Here is a 12,491-nt window from a genome sequence, read left to right on the forward strand (position 1 = left end):
GAGCGGCAGATTAGGGGTTAAAAAATTTATTATAGGGTTTGCGATGTGGGGGGGCCTCGGTTTAGGGGTTCATAGGTAGTTTATGGGTGTTAGTGTACTTTATAGCACTGTAGTTAAGAGCTTTATGCTCCAGTGTTAGCCCATAAAGGAGTCTTGTCGGTAGAGGCTCAACCGCTCACTTCTTCCAAGACTCGTAATACCAGCATTAGGCAAATCCCATAGAAAAGATAGGATACGCAATTGACGTAAGGGGATTTGCGGTAGCCTCGAGTCGCGGAAAGAAAGTGAGCGGTAGACCCTTTCCTGCCTGACTCTAAATACCAGCGGGCGTTAAAAAGCAGCATTAGGATCCCTTAACGCTGCTTTTTAACCCTAACGCAGAACTCAAAATCTAGCCGATAGGTTCCTATAACAACACCATATGCTTTGATCGTCTGTGTTTTTTATTTGGGGGGTTGGTTGTGTGGGTGGTGGGTTTTACTGTTGGGGGGGTTGTTTGTATTTTTTTTTACAGGTAAAAGAGCTGATTTCTTTGGGGCAATGCCCCGCAAAAGGCCCTTTTAAGGGCTATTGATAGTTTAGTTTAGGCTAGGGATTTTTTTATTTTGATAGGGCTATTAGATTAGGTGTAATTAGTTTAAAGATCTTGTAATTTGTTTTTTATTTTCTGTAATTTAGTGGGTTTTTTGTTGCAATTTAGCTAATTGTTTTGAATTTAGTTAATTATATTTAATTTAAGGAATTTAATTGTAGGGTTAGGTTAGGTTTTATTTTACAGGTAAACGTGTCTTTATTTTAGCTAGGTAGTTATTAAATAGTTAATAACTATTTAGTAACTATTCTACCTAGTTAAAATAAATACAAACTTGCCTGAGAAATAACCCTAAGATAGCTTCAATGTAACTAATAGTTATATTATAGCTAGCTTAGGGTTTATTTTACAGGAAGTATTTAGTTTTAAATAGGAATTATTTAGGTAATGGTAGTAATTTCTTCTGTTAAGTGTGATCAGTCCACGGGTCATCATTACTTGTGGGATATTAACTGCTCCCCTACAGGAAGTGCAAGAGGATTCACCCAGCAGAGTTGCTATATAGCTCCTCCCCTCTACGTCACCCCCAGTCATTCTCTTGCACCCAACGACTAGATAGGATGTGTGAGAGGACTATGGTGATATATTTAGTTTTTATATCTTCAATCAAAAGTTTGTTATTTTATAATAGCACCGGAGTGTGTTATTCCTTCTCTGGTAGAATTTGAAGAAGAATCTACCTGAGTTTTTCTATGATTTTAGCCGGAGTAGTTAAGATCATATTGCTGTTTCTCAGCCATCTGAGGAGAGGTAAACTTCAGATCAGGGGACAGCAGGCAGATTAATCTGCAAAGAGGTATGTAGCAGTTTATTATTTTCTGACATGGAATTGATGAGAAAATCCTGCCATACCGTTATAATGTAAACTCAGCCTTGAATGCAGTAGATGTAGCTGATATCAGGCTGTCATGTATGTATATTTTACACTTCAGTTTTCTGGGAAATGGTACTTCTCTGGCTTTTAAACTGTATACATAGACTTAACCTATTTTGCAGGGACTTGCAATAGGTTTTAAATGACAATTAATTATTGAGGTAAAACGTTTTTTTGCTGGCATGTAAAAACGTTTTTTTTCTCTGAGGTACTGGGTGAAAAAATGTTTTGGGCACTTTTTTTCCACTTGGCAATAGTTTTGATTTAAATTAGAGCAGTTCACTGATCCCTCTCACTGTTATGTGTGTGGGGGAGGGGCCATTTTTGGCACTTTTACTATGCATCAGAAAAACTCAGTCAGAGGTTCATTTTCTTCCTGCATGATCCGGTTCATCTCTACAGAGTTCAGGGATCTCAAGAGTCTTTTTTGAGGGAAGTAATCATTACAGCAGAGCTGTGCTGATTGTATTGACTGTGATATAAAAAACGTTTATTTGTGTATTTTTTTTCTGCTGCCTGGGTTAGTTATCATTTGCTGAGGGGAACAATCCTTTGCTAAAACTGTATATTCTGACAAAGATTGATGCTATAACTTAATTATTTTATCTGTTATAATATTTTCTGTGCTTCTTAAAGGCACAGTTCGTTTTCATATTATTTGTAAATTACTTTGAAAAGTATTTCCAAGTTGCTGTTTATTTGCTAGTGTGTTAAACATGTCTGATTCAGAGGAATATCTCTGTGCTATATGTGTTAATGCCAAAGTGGAGCCCAATAGAAATTTATGTACTAAATGTATTGATGCTACTTTAAAAAATAGTCAATCTGTACAAATTGAACATATTTCACCAAACAACGAGGGGAGAGTTATGCCGACTAACTCGCCTCACGTGTCAGTACCTGCATCTCCCGCTCAGGAGGTGCGTGATATTGTAGCGCCGAGTGCATCTGGGCGGCCATTACAAATCACATTACAAGATATGGCTACTGTTATGACTGAAGTTTTGGCTAAACTACCAGAACTAGAGGTAAACGTGATCACTCTGGGATGAGAACAGAGTGCGCTGATAATGCAAGGGCCATGTCTGATACTGCGTCACAGTTTGCAGAACGTGAAGACGGAGAGCTTCATTCTGTGGGTGACGGTTCTGATCCAAATAAACTGGACTCAGACATTTCAAATTTTAAATTTAAGCTTGAGAACCTCCGTGTGTTACTAGGGGAGGTATTAGCGGCTCTGAATGATTGTAACACAGTTGCAATCCCAGAAAAAATGTGTAGGTTGGATAAATATTTTGCGGTACCGACGAGTACTGACGTTTTTCCTATACCTAAGAGACTTACTGACATTGTTACTAAGGAGTGGGATAGACCCGGTGTGCCTTTCTCACCCCCTCCTATATTCAGAAAAATGTTTCCAATAGACGCCGCCACACGGGACTTATGGCAAATGGTCCCTAAGGTGGAGGGAGCAGTTTCTACTTTAGCTAAGCGTACCACTATCCCAGTGGAGGATAGCTGTGCTTTTTCAGATCCAATGGATAAAAAATTAGAGGGTTACCTTAAGAAAATGTTTGTTCAACAAGGGTTTATATTGCAACCTCTTGCATGTATTGCGCCTGTCACGGCTGCAGCAGCATTTTGGTTTGAGTCTCTGGAAGAGACACTTCAATCATCCACACTAGATGACATCACACACAAACTTAAATTCCTTAAGTTAGCTAATTCATTTATTTCAGATGCCGTAGTACATTTAACTAAACTTGCGGCTAAAAATTCAGGATTCGCCATTCAGGCACGCAGAGCTCTGTGGCTAAAATCCTGGTCAGCTGATGTTACGTCTAAATCTAAATTGCTTAATATTCCTTTCAAAGGGCAGACCTTATTCGGGCCCGGCTTGAAAGAGATTATTGATGACATTACAGGAGGTAAAGGTCATGCCCTGCCTCAGGACAAGGCCAAAGCCAAGGCTAGACAGTCCAATTTTCGTTCCTTTCATAATTTCAAAGCAGGAGCAGCATCAACTTCCTCTGCACCAAAACAGGAAGGAGCTGTTGCTCGCTACAGACAAGGCTGGAAACCTAACCAGTCCTGGAACAGGGGCAAACAGGCCAGAAAACCTGCTGCTGCCCCTAAGACAGCATGAATTGAGGGCCCCCGATCCGGGACCGGATCTAGTGGGGGGCAGACTTTCCCTCTTCGCCCAGGCTTGGGCAAGAGATGTTCAGGATCCCTGGGCGTTAGAGATCATATCTCAGGGATACCTTCTGGACTTCAAATCCTCTCCCCCAAGAGGGAGATTTCATCTGTCAAGGTTGTCAACAAACCTAACAAAGAAGGAAGCGTTTCTACGCTGCGTACAAGATCTTTTATTAATGGGAGTGATCCATCCAGTTCCGCGGTTGGAACAAGGACAAGGGTTTTACTCAAATCTGTTTGTAGTTCCCAAAAAAGAGGGAACCTTCAGGCCAATCTTGGATTTAAAGATCCTAAACAAATTCCTAAGAGTTCCATCGTTCAAGATGGAAACTATTCGAACAATTTTGCCCATGATCCAAGAGGGTCAGTACTTGACCACAGTGGATTTAAAGGATGCTTACCTTCACATACCGATTCACAGAAGTCATTACCGGTATCTAAGGTTTGCCTTTTTAGACAGGCATTACCAGTTTGTAGCTCTTCCATTCGGACTGGCTACGGCTCCAAGAATCTTCACAAAGGTTCTGGGCACTCTTCTGGCGGTACTAAGACCGCGAGGAATTTCAGTAGCTCCGTACTTAGACGACATACTGATACAAGCTTCAAGCTTTCAAACTGCCAAATCTCATACAGAGATAGTACTGGCATTTCTAAGGTCGCATGGATGGAAAGTGAACGAAGAGAAAAGTTCTCTCTTTCCACTCACAAGAGTTCCCTTCCTGGGGACTCTGATAGATTCTGTAGAAATGAAGATTTACCTGACAGAGGACAGGTTAACAAAACTTCAAAATGCATGCCGTGTCCTTCATTCCATTCAAGAGACCAGAAATTCTCTTCTATGGTGGCTTTATCGGCCACATCTGTCCAGGGGAATGCCATTCAGCAGGCCAGACTGGTCAATTGTAACAACAGACGCCAGCCTACTAGGTTGGGGCGCTGTCTGGAATTCTCTGAAGGCTCAGGGACTATGGAATCAGGAGGAGAGTCTTCTTCCAATAAACATTCTGGAATTGAGAGCAGTCCTCAATGCTCTTCTGGCTTGGCCCCAGTTAGCAACTCGGGGGTTCATCAGGTTCCAGTCGGACAACATCACGACTGTAGCTTATATCAACCATCAGGGAGGGACAAGAAGCTCCCTAGCAATGATGGAAGTATCGAAGATAATTCGCTGGGCAGAGTCTCACTCTTGCCACCTGTCTGCAATCCACATCCCGGGAGTGTAGAACTGGGAGGCGGATTTCTTAAGTCGTCAGACTTTTCATCCGGGGGAGTGGGAACTTCATCCAGAGGTCTTTGCCCAAATACTTCCACGTTGGGGCAAACCAGAGATAGATCTCATGGCGTCTCGACAGAACGCCAAGCTTCCGCGCTACGGGTCCAGATCCAGGGATCCGGGAGCGGTCCTGATAGATGCCTTGACAGCACCATGGACCTTCAGGATGGCTTATGTGTTTCCACCTTTCCCGATGCTTCCTCGATTGATTGCCAGAATCAAACAGGAGAAAGCATCAGTGATTCTAATAGGGCCTGCATGGCCACGCAGGACTTGGTATACAGATCTGGTGGACATGTCATTCTGTCCACCTTGGTCGTTACCTCTGAAACAGGACCTTCTGATTCAGGGTCCTTTCAAACATCAAAATCTAACTTCTCTGAAGCTGACTGCTTGGAAATTGAACGCTTGATCTTATCAAAGCGTGGTTTTTCTGAGTCAGTTATTGATACCTTAATACAGGCTAGGAAGCCTGTCACCAGAAAGATTTACCATAAAATATGGCGTAAATACCTATATTGGTGCGAATCCAAAGGTTACTCTTGGAGTAAGGTTAGGATTCCTAGGATATTGTCTTTTCTACAAGAAGGTTTAGAAAAGGGGTTATCCGCTAGTTCCTTAAAGGGACAGATCTCAGCTCTGTCCATTCTGTTACACAAGCGTCTGTCAGAAGTTCCAGACGTTCAGGCTTTTTGTCAGGCTTTGGCCAGGATTAAACCTGTGTTTAAAGCTGTGGCTCCACCATGGAGTTTAAACCTTGTTCTTAACGTTTTACAGGGTGTTCCGTTTGAACCCCTTCATTTCATTGATATAAAGTTGTTATCTTGGAAAGTTCTATTTTTAATGGCTATTTCCTCGGCTCGAAGAGTCTCTGAGTTATCAGCCTTACATTGTGATTCTCCTTATTTGATTTTTCACTCGGATAAGGTAGTTCTGCGTACTAAGCCTGGGTTCTTACCTAAGGTAGTCACTAACAGGAATATCAATCAGGAGATTGTTGTTCCATCCTTGTGCCCAAATCCTTCTTCGAGGAAGGAACGTCTTTTGCACAATCTGGATGTAGTTCGTGCCCTTAAATTTTATTTACAGGCAACTAAAGATTTTCGACAAACGTCTTCCCTGTTTGTCGTTTACTCTGGTCAGAGGAGAGGTCAAAAAGCTTCTGCTACCTCTCTCTCTTTTTGGCTTCGTAGCATAATTCGTTTAGCTTATGAGACTGCTGGACAGCAGCCTCCTGAAAGAATTACAGCTCATTCCACTAGAGCTGTGGCTTCCACTTGGGCCTTTAAGAATGAGGCCTCTGTTGAACAGATTTGCAAGGCTGCAACTTGGTCTTCGCTTCATACTTTTTCCAAATTTTACAAATTTGACACTTTTGCTTCCTCGGAGGCTATTTTTGGGAGAAAGGTTCTTCAGGCAGTGGTTCCTTCTGTATAAAGAGCCTGCCTATCCCTCCCGTCATCCGTGTACTTTTGCTTTGGTATTGGTATCCCACAAGTAATGATGACCCGTGGACTGATCACACTTAACAGAAGAAAACATAATTTATGCTTACCTGATAAATTCCTTTCTTCTGTTGTGTGATCAGTCCACGGCCCGCCCTGTTTTTTAAGGCAGGTAAATATTTTTTAAATTATACTCCAGTCACCACTACACCCTTGGCTTCTCCTTTCTCGTTGGTCCTTGGTCGAATGACTGGAGGTGACGTAGAGGGGAGGAGCTATATAGCAACTCTGCTGGGTGAATCCTCTTGCACTTCCTGTAGGGGAGCAGTTAATATCCCACATGTAATGATGACCCGTGGACTGATCACACTACAGAAGAAAGGAATTTATCAGGTAAGCATAAATTATGTTTTTTATTTTAATTATATTTAAGTTAGGGGGTGTTAGGGTTAGACTTAGATTTAGGGGTTAATAAATTTAAAATAGTGGCAGCGATGTTGGGGTGGCAGATTAGGGGTTAATAAATCTAGATAGGTGGTGGCGATGTTAGGGACAGCAGATTAGGGGTTAATAATATTTAACTAATGTTTGCGAGGCGGGAGTACGGCGGTTTAGGGGTTAATATGTTTATTTTAGTGTTTGCGATGCAGGAGGGCCTCGGTTTAGGGGTTAATAGGTAGTTTATGGGTGTTAGTGTACTTTTTAGCATTTTAGTTATGAGTTTTATGCTACAGCGTTGTAGTATAAAACTCATAACTACTGACTTTAAAATGCGGTACAAATCTTGATGGGATAGGGTGTACCGCTCACTTTTTGGCCTCCCAGGACAAGTTCATAATACCGGTGCTATGGAAGTCCCATAGAAAAAAAAAAGACTATACGCAATTTGCATAAGTTGATTTGCGATAAGGCCAAAAAAAATGTGCGGTGCCCCTAAATCTGCAAGACTCGTAATACCAGCGGTAGTAAAAAAGCAGCGTTATGAAGCTTAACGCTGCTTTTTTACTCATAACGCAAGACTCGTAATCTAGCCAGTAGTTTCTTCCTATGTGAAACGAAAATGTAAACAGCAGTGTTCAATAAGGCTGGTCCCTCTAGGGTACTAGTGTATCCTCTGCTATGCATTCAGAAAACTTGCTATAATACAAAATTATGATTCCTATAAACAGTCACGTGTTGTGCTGAATGAACAACACTATTAGCTTCACAGTGCACACAGATCCAACGCAAGGCAGTTCCTCTAAAATGTAGCATTTATTGTGAAAATACAAAAGTAAGAAACTTGACATTTTAGGATATATGCATCAAATCCTATCACTGAACCCCCTTTGTAGGGCGCGTCAACTGACACATGTCACCAGAGCATTCACAAAGATGACTAATTTGTCTATAGAGAAAGCCAGATTGTAAAAGCGTTCATACCCGTTACTTCACTCCGAATCCGACAATCGCGCAACAATGACATATACAGTTACCATGTTGAAATTCACAGCAGGTAATTCAAAACATGGTTTTATATATTTATTACAAAGTATCTGTTCAGCAAATGTGATCAGTTCTTGCATCTAATACTATTACCTGAAATATTTAAAACACAATCATGCAAATAGATTCATCACCACTAATAGTCACTGAGTCGGTCCACAGCACCTTGGTAAAATGTATCCTTTTATTGAAAACAGAATAAAAACAAATTGTGATGTTTTGGGCCTCCCCCTTAATCATACTTGTTTCACATACATTGATTGCAAGCTTATAAAGGCAAATTGGCGCCAGTTTTTCTATTCATAGTTCTCTACTGCCATCTATTGGATTTAATGAGTAACTACAGTTAAATATTTTATATATGTTTACCCTTAAACTTATTTTTGTTACAAAAGAGACAGATTCTGGCTACATAATGTTAGGTCCTATATTTATATTGTCTACAAAAACACTGTTAGATCACAATCTTTATTCAGGCCTTTAGGTGTAAGTGTTTCCAACCTATCACCTAGATTACGAGTTTTGCGTTAGGCTTAAAAAGCAGCGTTGGCCAGTCCCAACACTGCTTTTTAACGCCCGCTGGTATTACGAGTCTTGCAGGTACAGGTGTACCGCTCACTTTTTTGGCCAGACTTGGAAATACCGCAAATCCACTTACTTAAATTGAATATCCTATTTTTTCAATGGGACTTACATAGCGCCGGTATTACGAGTCTTCTAAAAAGTGAGCGGTAGAACCTCTCCTGTCAACACTGGTACCGCATTTTAAAGTCAGTAGCATAAAACTCTTAACTAAAGTGCTAAAAAGTACACTAACAACCATAAACTACCTATTAACCTCTAAACCGAGGCCCTCCCACATCACAAACACTAAAAGAGATTTTTTAACTCCTAATCTGCCAAACTGGACATCGCCGCCACTATAATGCATATATTAACCCCTAAACCGCCGCACCCCGCCTCACAAACATTAGTTAAATATTATTAACCCCTAATCTGCCATCCCTAACATCGCCAACACCTACCTACATTTATTAACTCCTAATCTGCTGCCCCCAACGTCGTCGCCACTATACTAAATGTATTAACCCCTAAACCTAAGTCTAACCCTAAACCTAACCCCCCTAACTTAAATATGATTTAAATAAATCTAAATAAAATTACTATAATTAACTAAATTATCCCTATTTAAAACTAAATACTTACCTATAAAATAAACCCTAAGATAGCTACAATATAAATAATAGTTACATTGTAGCTAGCTTAGGGTTTATTTTTATTTTACAGGCATGTTTGTATTTATTTTAACAAGGTAGAATAGTTATTAAATAGTTATTAACTATTTAATAACTAACTAGCTAAAATAAATACAAATTTACCTGTAAAATAAAACCTAACCTAAGTTACACTAACACATAACACTACACTATAATTAAATGAATTCCCTAAATTAAATACAATTAAATACAATTAAATAAAATTAGCTAAAGTACAAAAAACAAACAAACAAACAAACACTAAATTACAGAAAATAAACAAATTACAAGATTTTTAAACTAATTACACCTAATCTAATCCCCCCTAACAAAATAAAAAAGCCCCTCCAAAATAAAAAAGCCCTACCCTACACTAAATTACAAATAGCCCTTAAAAGGGCCTTTTGCGGGGCATTGCCCCAAAGTAATCAGCTCTTTTACCTGTAAAAAAAAAAAATTACAAATCCCCCCCAACATTAAAACCCACCACCCACACAACCAACCCTACTCTAAAACCCACCCAATACCCCCTTAAAAAACCTAACACTAACCCCCTGAAGATCACCTTATCGGGAGACGTCTTCATCCAACTGGGCCGAAGTCCTCAATGAAGCTGGGAGAAGCCTTCATCCAAGCCGGGTGAAGTGGTCCTCCAGACAGGCAGAAGTCTTCATCCAGACGACATCTTCTATCTTCATCCTTCCGCGCGGATCGGGTCCACCTTCAAGACATTCGACGTGGAGCATCCTCTTCTTTCCACAGCGACTAAAGAATGAAGGTTCCTTTAAGTGACGTCATCCAAGATGGCGTCCCTTAGATTCCAATTGGCTGATAAAATTCTATCAGCCAATCGGAATTAAGGTATAAAAAATCCTATTGACTGATTGGAACAGCCAATAGGATTGAGCTTGCATTCTATTGGCTGTTCCAATCAGACAATAGGATTGAACTTCAATCCTATTGGCTGATTGCATCAGCCAATAGGATTTTTTATACCTTAATTCCGATTGGCTGATAGAATTCTATCAGTCAATCGGAATCTAAGTGACGCCATCTTGGATGACGTCACTTAAAGGAACCTTCATTCGTCGGGAGTCGTCGGAAGAAGAGGATGCTCTACGTCGGCTGGCTTGAAGATGGACCCGCTCCGCTCCGGATGGATGAAGATAGAAGATGCTGCCTGGATGAAGACTTCTGCCCATCTGGAGGTCCTCTTCTGCCCGGATCGGATGAAGACTTCTGCCCCTCTGGAGGACCACTTGTGCCAGGCTGGTGAAGACGTCTCAAGGTAGGGTGATCTTCAAGGGGTTAGTGTTAGGTTTTATTAAGGGGGGATTGGGTGGGTTTTAGAGTAGGGTTGGGTGTGTGGGTGGTGGGTTTTAATGTTTGGGGGGTATTTTATTTATTTTTTACAGGTAAAAGAGCTGATTACTTTGGGGCAATGCTCTGTAAAAAGCCCTTTTAAGGGCTATTTGTAATTTAGTATAGGGTAGGGCTTTTTTATTTTATTAGGGAAATTAGATTAGGTGTAATTAGTTTAAAATTCTTGTAATTATTTTTTTTCTGTAATTAAGTTTTTTTTTTTAAAGAAGTTATTAAATAGTTAATAACTATTTAATAACTATTGTACCTAGTTAAAATAAATACAAAGTTGCCTGTAAAATAAAAATAAACCCTAAGAAAGCTACAATGTAACTATTAGTTATACTGTAGCTATCTTAGGGTTTATTTTATAGGTAAGTATTTAGTTTTAAATAGGAATAATTTATTTAATTGTAGTAATTTTATTTTGTTTTATTTAAATTATATTTAAGTTAGGCGGGTGTTAGGGTTAGATTTAGGTTTAAGGGTTAATACATTTAATATAGTTGCGCGACATTGGGGACGGCAGATTAGGGGTTAATAAATGTAGGTAGGTGTCGGCGATGTTAGGGATGGCAGATTAGGGGTTAATAAAAATTAACTAGTGTTTTTGAGGCGGGAGTGCGGCGGTTTAGGGGTTAATATATTTTTTGAAGTGGCGGCGATGTCCGGTCGGCAGATTAGGGGTTAAAAACTTTAGTTAACTGTTTGCAATGTGGGGGGGGGGGGGGGCTCGGTTTAGGGGTTAATAGGTAGTTTATGGGTGTTAGCGTACTTTGTAGCACTTTAGTTAAGAGTTTTATGTTACGGTGTTAGCCCATAAAACTCTTAACTGCTGACTTTTAAATGCGGTAGGAGTCTTGACAAGAGAGGGTCTACCGCTCACTTTCTCCAAGATTCGTAATACCGGCGTTAGGAAAATCTCATTAAAAAGATAGGATACGCAATTGACGTAAGGGGATTTGCGGTATGCTAAAATTGTGGGAAAAAAGTGAGCAGTACACCTGTACCTGCCAGACTCGTAATACCAGCGGGCATTAAAAAGCAGCGTTGGGACCTCTCAACGCTGCTGTTTAAGGCTAACGCAAGACTCGTAATCTAGGTGATAGTGTTTTTAAAATTAGAGATTTTATTCACGGTGTTTTCCATACAATGCTTTTTTGAATGGTATCTTTTTATGAAATTTTAATCCTTTTATATATATATATATATATATATATATATATATATATATATATATAATGTTTTTTATATAGCAAAGGATTTCCAGAGAGTATTTACATTTTAGACAATCAAACCACAAACTTTTTAATGTGTTATATGTATCAAGTGTCAAATGTATCTACCACTATGAACAGTTGCGATTTGTACAATGTATTTATATGCCGGCTAAACTGTCAATCAAAGCACAGAGGTGGGATTCTGTGGAACCCGTTAAATTCAAAACCTCTTCCGGTATTACACAGTTGTATCCAAACATTACCTGTTGAAAAAGTCTGCCCGTGTTGCGGACGAAACGCGTCCAGGAGTGCTAAAGGTTTTTGGAACTAACGCTTACACTCACCCTGCACATAAGGCGACCTCACATAGTGAGATAAGATCCGAAATAGCGGTACCCATTTGGAAGGTGACAAATAACGGCCTGAAGGGACTGCATACAAAAGATCGATAGCAAGGAGGGTTTGGAGTTTTAAGGTGACTATTTTATTGCTATCTTGTAAGTGCAATATTGTTTGTCCTAAATGTGTATTTAATAAACTGATGCTGTGAGTCGCGGTTGCGCCTTTCCCCTTTTTTGTTATAGTTTTTTACAGAGACCGAGTGGCTATCACAGTTTCTGGGGAGGCAGCAGCAATCCGACCAAGCACAGAGGAATGTGTATACACTTCTTACACTGAAAAATTTATATCCATTATGGTCCTATCGTGAACTATTATTAACGGTACTGTTCAAAGGTTAATATTGACCCTACGTATCATCCATAATACCAGTTAATTGGACATTT

The 12,491-nt window shown here is 39.9% G+C and overlaps 1 protein-coding gene across 1 annotated transcript in view; it reads right to left on the reverse strand.

Moving 5' to 3' along the window:
- LOC128640316 (alpha-2-macroglobulin-like protein 1) overlaps nucleotides 1–12,491 on the reverse strand; it is a gene marked incomplete in the record, with an annotated part of 543,542 nt that overhangs the window by 380,594 nt on the left and 150,457 nt on the right.

This window comes from Bombina bombina, chromosome 9 (genome assembly GCF_027579735.1).
Source record: "Bombina bombina isolate aBomBom1 chromosome 9, aBomBom1.pri, whole genome shotgun sequence".
Taxonomy (NCBI): Eukaryota; Metazoa; Chordata; class Amphibia; order Anura; family Bombinatoridae; genus Bombina; species Bombina bombina.